This window comes from Procambarus clarkii, chromosome 15 (assembly GCF_040958095.1).
Source record: "Procambarus clarkii isolate CNS0578487 chromosome 15, FALCON_Pclarkii_2.0, whole genome shotgun sequence".
In the NCBI taxonomy this organism is placed as follows: Eukaryota; Metazoa; Arthropoda; class Malacostraca; order Decapoda; family Cambaridae; genus Procambarus; species Procambarus clarkii.
Genome location: NC_091164.1, coordinates 38,363,239 through 38,371,752, shown reverse-complemented (window position 1 = coordinate 38,371,752; position 8,514 = coordinate 38,363,239). Strand labels below are relative to the sequence as shown.

Below are 8,514 nucleotides of genomic sequence, written 5' to 3'. Positions count from 1 at the left end.
CCTCTGGTGCAAGATTAGGGACCCATAGCCTCAGAGAAGTAAATAGAGAGTACTCAGAGAAGGCCTTGAATAATAGGCAGGCTGTTTGTGTGTGTTTCGACGGTAAGCTTGCTGACACCAAATGTAGTTACCTAAGTGTAGTTACAGGATTAGAGCTACGCTCGTGGTGTCCCGTCTACCCAGCACTCTTTGTCACATAATGCTTTGAAACTACTGATGGTCTTGGCCGCCACCACCTTCTCACTTAACTTGTTCCAACTGTGTACCACTCTGTATGCGAAAGGAAATTTTTTTATATTTCTTTGGCATCTTTGTTTAGTTAGTTTAAATCTATGACCTTTTGTTCTTGAAGTTCCAGGTCTCGGGAAATCTTCCCTATCGATTTTATCAATTCCTGTTACTATTTTGTACATAGTGATTTTATCACCTCTTTTTGTTGTCTTCTAGTTTTGGCATATATAATGCCTCTGACCTCTCCACATAGCTCTTGCCCTTTAGTTCTGGGAGCCACTTAGTAGCATGTCTTTGCACCTTTTCCAGTTTGTTGATGTGCTTCTTAAGATATGGGCACCACACAACCGCTGCATATTCTAGCCTTGGCCGAGCAAAACTCGTGAACAATTTCTTTAGTATTTCGCCATCCATGTATTTAAACAAAATTCTGAAGTTAGAAAGCGTGGCATAGGCTCCTCACACAACGTTCTTTATGTGGGCCTCAAGTGATAGTTTTCTATCTAGAATCAACCCTAGACCTCTTTCTTTTATCAGAATTATATAAAGATTTCTCACGTAATTTGTAGGTTGTGTGGGATCTATGTTCTATTCCACATTCCATAACATGGCATTTATTCACATTAAATTTCATTTGCCAAGTGGTGCTCCATATATTTATTTTGTCCAGGTTTTCTTGAAGGGCATGACAATCATCTAAATTTCTTATCCATCCCATTATCTTAGCATCATCAGCAAACATGTTTATATAATTCTGTATTCCAACTGGTAGATCATTTATGTAGACAATGAACATTTCTGGTGCATGTACTGTGGTACTCCACTTGTGACACTTCTCCAGTCCGATTGCCTCTGATTACTGCCCTCATTTTTCTATCAGTCAGAAAATTTTTCAGCCATGTTAGAAGCTTACCTGTCACCCATCCAAAATTTTCTAGTTTCCAGAACAACCTCTTATGTGGAACTCTGTCGAAAGCCTTTTTTATGTCTAGATAGATGCAGTCGACCCAACTACCTTTTTCCTTTAAAATCTCTGTGGCTCAATCATAGAAACTGAGTAAATTCGATACACAGGATCTTCCAGATCGAAAACAATACTGTCTGTGTGATATTATATAATTTCTCTCCAGGTGTTCTACCCATTTAGTTTTTATTATTTTTTTTTTTCAATCTTTTCACTGTTACACTTGTCAATGATTCAGGTCTATAACTGAGAGAGGTGGGGTCTTCCCTGTTGCCACTTTTGTAGATTGGAACTATGTTAGCCTTTTTCCACATGTTTGCTATGACTCCTGTACACAGGGATGCCTGAAAGATCAGGTGAAGTGGAAGGCTGAGCTCAGATGCACATTCTCTCAGAACCCATGGTGAAACTCCATCTGGACCAACTGCTTTGTTCTTACTTAGCTACTTTAGCATATTTTCCACTTCATCTCTAGACACCTCTATACGCTCTATGATGTTCTCAGAAATTCTTATTGTGTCTGGTTCTCTTAAGATTTCATTTTGTATAAACACACTTTGGAACTTTTGGTTTAATGTTTCAGACATTGCATTATCATTTTCTGTGAATCTGTTTCCTATTTTCAACCTCTGGATATTATCCTTTACCTGCAATTTGTTGTTTATGAATTTCTAGAATAGGCCCAGTTCTGTTTTACATTTATCCATTATCCCTTTTTAAAAATTTCTTTCTGCCTCTTCCCTTACTGCTGTATAGTTGTTTCTCGCATCTTTGTATCGCTGGTATGATTGGGGGTTTGGCTTCTTTCTATTTTGATACCTGCTTGATGGGGTTCTGCTCTTCTACCCCCCAAGCCCGGCCCGAGGCCAGGCTCGACTTGTGAGAGTTTGGTCCACCAGGCTGTTGCTTGGAGCGGCCCGCAGGGCCACATACCCACCACAGCCCGGCTGATCCGGAACTTCTCTTAGAAAACAGTCCAGTTTTCTCCTGAAGATGTCCACGGTTGTTCCGGCAATATTTCTTATAGTCGCTGGGAGGACGTTGAACAACCGCGGACCTCTGATGTTTATACAGTGCTCTCTGATTGTGCCTGTGGCACCTCTGCTCTTCACTGGTTCAATCTTGCATTTTTTTCCATATCGTTCACTCCAGTACGTTGTTATTTTACTGTGTAGATTTGGGACCTGGCCCTCCAGTATCTTCCATGTGTATATTATTTGGTATCTCTCTCGTCTCCTTTCTAGAGAGTACATTTGGAGAGCTTTGAGACGATCCCAATAATTTAGGTGTTTTATCTCGTCTATGCGTGCCGTATATGTTCTCTGTATTCCCTCTATTTCAGCAATCTCTCCTGCTCTGAAGGGGGAAGTGAATACTGAGCAGTACTCGAGACGGGACAACATAAGTGACTTGAAGAGTACAACCATTGTGATGGGATCCCTGGATTTGAAAATTCTCATAATCCATCCGATCATTTTTCTGGCCGACGCAATATTTGCTTGGTTATGCTCCCTAAACGTTAGATCGTCGGACATCATTATTCTCAAATCCTTGACATGCTGTTTTTCTACTATGGGAAGTTTCGATTGTGTTTTGTACCCTGTATTATGTTTCAGATCCTCATTTTTGCCGTACCTGAGTACCTGAAATTTATCACTGTTAAACATCATGTTATTTTCTGCTGCCCAATCGAAAACTTTGTTGACATCTGCTTGTAGTTTTTCAATGTCTTTCATTCCATGTTTGTGTCTTTTGGTCTGTGGCCCTCTCTCAATTTCTGTTGAACCAATCCTGTTTTCTGGCCCTGCATCTCTGTTTTGGTATGAATGTTTGTGTGCCTTCATTGTATATTTTGCAAAATTTGGCATACATTTAATTTACTTCCCTGTCTAGCAACAAGTCTGCCTAATTACTTATTAAAAAAAATTTGAAGTTCCCCATAGTGACCTCTCTCTCTTGAAATCAAGTTTATCAATTGTTTCAATGTCCCCATTTTCTGTGTGTGTGTGTTTGGAGGCTAAGCTTGCTGATACCATGTGTGTGTGTGTTTGGAGGCTAAGCTTGCTGATACCATGTGTGTGTGTGTTTGGAGGCTAAGCTTGCTGATACCATGTGTGTGTGTGTGTGTGTGTTTGGAAGCTAAGCTTGCTGATACCGTTTGTGTGTGTGTGTGTGTGTGTTTAGAGGCTAAGCTTGATGATACCATGTGTGTATTTGGAGGCTAAGCTTGCTGATACCATGTGTGTGTGTGTGTGTTTGGAGGCTAAGCTTGCTGATACCGTGTGTGTGTGTGTGTGTGTTTGGAGGCTAAGCTTGCTGATACCATGTGTGTGTGTGTGTTTGGAGGCTAAGCTTGCTGATACCATGTGTGTGTGTGTGTTTGGAGGCTAAGCTTGCTGATACCATGTGTGTGTGTGTGTTTGGAGGCTAAGCTTGCTGATACCATGTGTGTGTGTGTGTGTTTGGAGGCTAAGTTTGCTAACACCGTGTGTGTACTCACCTGTTTAAATAATAATAGGGGTGTGTACCACCTCTGGTGCAATTGTAGGGACCCACAGCCTTGAAGAAAATAGAGTATTCAGAGAAGACCTTGTGGATTCTCACTGAACACTAATCTTTTCTTCTCCTATCACCCTTCTTATTTTGTTTTATGCTGTATTCTATTATATATCATATAAATACATAGCCAAATGGCAATATTTATTATGTCTATACAAAAAGAAGACATCCACTTTATTTTTTTTCTCTCCTTTGTTTCTATGTGGATTTTGTTGTGACTAATGATTCTCCTCCTTCCCATCAACAGGTCTTCCTCACTGGGCTTGCTCGGCTTTTGTGTTACTGTGAGGGTGCCATCATCGTTTACCCTTCAAGACTGACTCATGCTGGCATTGCATTTGTGGACTTCCCTTCACAGTAAACAGTCCTTCTCCATATGGTGATTGTCCAGGGCAAGCAGGGTGTGACTGCCATCTTGGAGAAGCAGGGTCTTTTAATATGAAGAATCTTCCGTCTTCTCTACTTACGCCAGCTTGTGCCGGCCTTGCATTCTTGTTACTTCATGGCCCTTGGGCCTTTTTTATTTATTTTACATAATAAATTTTTTTATTAATACCCGTGTTTCACAAGAGATCCTTAACATTTTAAGCACCAATTGTATTGACTAATGTACGTCTTGTAACCTTTAAGACATAAATAGACAAGACATAGATAAATGAGTGAATAATGCTGAGTGACTAGGTTAGGGCGAGGAACATAGTTCAGTGTCTGGCTTTGGAAGAATGCCTACTGTTTTAGAAACCTTATTGCCATGATCATAATCGTATGGGTTAAAAAGCATTTGTTGTCACTCCTACACTGTGGCTTGTTGAGCTTGAAACCTTTGCTCCTTGTTCGTGTTACATCTGACCTTTTGAAGAAATTGTATGAATCAATATCCTCCAAATTGTTCAGTATTTTAAAGGTTTCGCTCTATTACTCTCTCATTTGCATATATCTAAGCATATAGATTAGATATAGATTTAGATTAGATTTTTTAGTCAGGTAAAGGTACATACATTGCAGATGAGTTACAAAGGGAAAGACATTGACTAGAGTTCACTAGCTCTATTGGAAGAGAAACGTCTGCAAGACAAGTGTGGGCAAAAATTAAGGTAGCAGCGGCTCACAACGACCCCCAACGGCTTCATTTTGTATCTTCTCCAACTTGCCCATCCTACCTTTACCAAAACAAGAAATGACAGGTGCAGCATAATCAATAAGAAATCTTACAGTACTCAAGTACATCATTCGTAGCACTTGGACTCCCACTCCTTTCCACAGCATGCCAAGGCCTTCAGAGGTTGTAATCTCTTCCGACATTGAGTCAACAGTCTGTTCATCTCAGTTTCCAAACTCTCATAGGTATATCCAACATATATGCCTAAATATTTATATATATTAACTCTATATTTTTACCGTTTATTTCCAATATAATGGGCCTCCGACTTCTACATTCAAACTTTAGTTTTGTCTTCATTAACCACTAGTCCCATGTGGTGACACTGGTTTCCGAAACTGTCCAACACTGTTTGAATCTTTGAAATATCTTTGCCCTGAAACAAAATATCATCAGCATATATGATTGGAGTTACCCAATTTGAGTATTTCTCAGATGCTATCTTATTCATTAGTACATTAAACAGGGTGAGACTCAACACTCCTCCCTGAGGTGTGCAGAGTTCTTGACCTTGATACCTTGAACCATACAACCATGATACCACACCTGAGCCTTCCTTTCCTGAAGATAATCCCCTATCCAGCGCAATAATCTCCCTTCAACACCAAGACCAGCTAATTCATATAAAATAACCTCTTTGTTGGCTTTATCAAAAGCTCCTTATAAATCAATAAAAATTCTATAATAATCATTACCATTAGCTAGACATTTAATAATACAGTCAGAGGTACTTTTTCCTCTGAGGAACCCGAAAAATTATTAGACAGCTGATCACCTATTATATACAAAAGTTTATTTAAAATGATCCTCTCCATCATTTTACAAAAACACGAGGTTAAATACACAGGTCTGTACTCTCCATTGGCTTTAGGGATAAGGATGATCATAGTTCTTTTTCATTTACTGGGAATTCTGCCCTCTTTATAACTAATATTAAAGAGGTCTAACAGCGGGCTTTTCGTCATAATGGCAAGTTCATTAAGTATTTCATAAGTTACTCCATCCTCCCCAGGGGGCGGTAGATTTCCCAACTTTAATCGCCGTTATTAGTTCTTCTCTGGTAATACCTGTGCAAGTGACATCACCACTGTTACCTGCTGTAAGTATAAAATCCTTTCTTAGATCTTTCCAAGAATCAAAAGACTCTCTCGTTACAGCGGGTAATTAAATGAACTAAGTTTGGCAGCTTCCGCCCATTTATTTACGAGACCTTTTGCAATTCCTTACTGGTCAGGATGTGCAACAAAATTATGCTTTTTACCCCTTATTTCATTTATGTCTTGCCAGATTTCCTTCAAGTTTGTTACTCCTAACTTTCTCTGCAAACTCCTGCCAATACTTGCTCCAAATTTCCTTTCTCTTCTCCGCACACTTTTATGGGGGGATGCTTTTCTATACCAGATGTTTTCCGGTTCAATGTTGCATTAAATACATCTACCTCCTTAATTAAATCTTAATAAAATGCTTCTGCCGAATCTGGCTTATAAGTATCATACCAAGACTTAATATGACCAACAAGACCCCTTAATTCTCCCTTATTAAACTTTAAGCTTTTCCTCTGAAGGCAGGCATGCTTTTTATCTAGTTTAAGCTGTATTTGTAATGCAAAATCTCTTAGCATTTCATCCACAGTAAGACAATTCTCCTCTATGCCCTCAGCATTTATCAAACAAGCATAATCTAATCTCCCTTCCCTCAGATGAGGAGAGGGCTCGCCCAGCAGTTGAACATCTTCATGTTCAACATGTTCATCTTCATGTTCAGATTGTTACCATCCCTATCCCCAGTTTCCTGGAGTGCTGCTATGTTAATATTCTCTCTAAGAGTATAATAGTGTACATCCACCGCTCTAGTTTTTAATCCATTAACGTTCCAAGATAATATTATCAATCTACTTTCATCCATGAACTCCGTAATATTTTTTCTTTCTCCTCACTTGCACAACTACTACTAACATCGAAGGTAATAGTATTCATATCTATTTTCTTTGTTATTTCTGTATACCTTTTTACTTTAACGAAGGTACCCCCTAGGTGTAGGGAGGAATGATCTTTTCCAGGTATATTTTGAAAATCAGCATCGTTTTGCCACGTACCGCTTCGGTGGGTAGGCGGTTCCATAAGAACATAAGAACATAAGAACAAAGGTAACTGCAGAAGGCCTATTGGCCCATACGAGGCAGCTCCTATTCTATAACCACCCAATCCCACTCATATACTTGTCCAACCCGTGCTTGAAACAATCGAGGGACCCCACCTCCACAATGTTACGCGGCAATTGGTTCCACAAATCAACAACCCTGTTACTGAACCAGTATTTACCCAAGTCTTTCCTAAATCTAAACTTATCCAATTTATATCCATTGTTTCGTGTTCTGTCCTGTGTTGATACTTTTAATACCCTATTAATATCCCCCCGGTTATGTCCATTCATCCACTTGTAAACCTCTATCATGTCACCCCTAACTCTTCGCCTTTCCAGTGAATGCAACTTAAGCTTTGTTAATCTTTCTTCATATGAAAGATTTCTAATTTGGGGAATTAACTTAGTCATCCTACGCTGGACACGTTCAAGTGAATTTATATCCATTCTATAATATGGCGACCAAAACTGAACTGCATAATCTAAATGGGGCCTAACTAGAGCAAGATATAGCTTGAGAACCACACCAGGTGTCTTGTTACTAACGCTGCGATTAATAAATCCCAGTGTCCGATTTGCCTTATTACGAACATTTATGCATTGATCCTTTTGTTTTAAATTCTTACTAATCATAACTCCCAGATCCCTTTCGCAATCCGACTTCGCAATCACAACACCATCTAGCTCGTATCTTGTAACTCTATCATCATTACCTAACCTCAGAACTTTACATTTATCAGCATTAAACTGCATCTGCCAATCCTTTGACCATTTCAAAACCCTATCTAGATCAACTTGAAGTGATAGTGAGTCCTCCTCCGAATTAATTTCCCTACCGATTTTCGTATCATCGGCAAATTTGCAAATGTTGCTACTCAAACCTGAATCTAAATCATTTATATATATTATAAACAACAGAGGTCCCAGGACAGAGCCTTGAGGCACTCCACTTACAACATTTTCCCACTCTGACTTGATTCCATTTATACTAACTCTCTGTTTCCTTTGGTATAGCCATGCCCTAATCCAGCTTAATATAGCACCCCCAATACCATGAGACTCTATTTTTTTAATCAGTCTTTCATGTGGCACTGTATCAAAAGCTTTGCTAAAGTCAAGGTATACAACATCGCAATCCTTACCACTATCAACTGCCTCAACAATGCTAGAATAAAAAGATAACAAATTTGTTAAACATGAACGGCCATTTATAAAACCATGTTGCGACTCAATTATTAATTTATGTTTTTCAAGATGAAGACGAATTTTATTTGCTATTATAGATTCGAGTAACTTTCCCACAATAGACGTTAGGCTAATTGGTCGATAGTTAGACGCAAGTGATCTATCTCCTTTCTTAAAAACTGGTATCACATTAGCAACTTTCCAAAACTCTGGCACTCTGCCTGACTCTATTGATTTATTAAATATGGTTGACAGTGGCTCGGAAAGCTCCTCT

General features: G+C 39.2%; 1 long non-coding RNA gene across 3 annotated transcripts in view; it reads left to right on the top strand.

Annotated features, from left to right (window-relative positions):
- Positions 1-4,243, top strand: part of LOC138364933 (uncharacterized) — an 8,734-nt gene extending 4,491 nt beyond the window's left edge. For 2 of the 3 annotated variants that reach the window (XR_011228629.1, XR_011228630.1), the window contains exon 3: positions 2,538-3,298. This is a non-coding gene — a long non-coding RNA (uncharacterized lncRNA). Of the gene's footprint in view, positions 1-2,537; positions 3,299-4,001 lie in introns of those variants that run through there. The other variant, XR_011228631.1, reaches the window with a different exon arrangement.
- Positions 4,244-8,514: the final 4,271 nt, after the last annotated feature.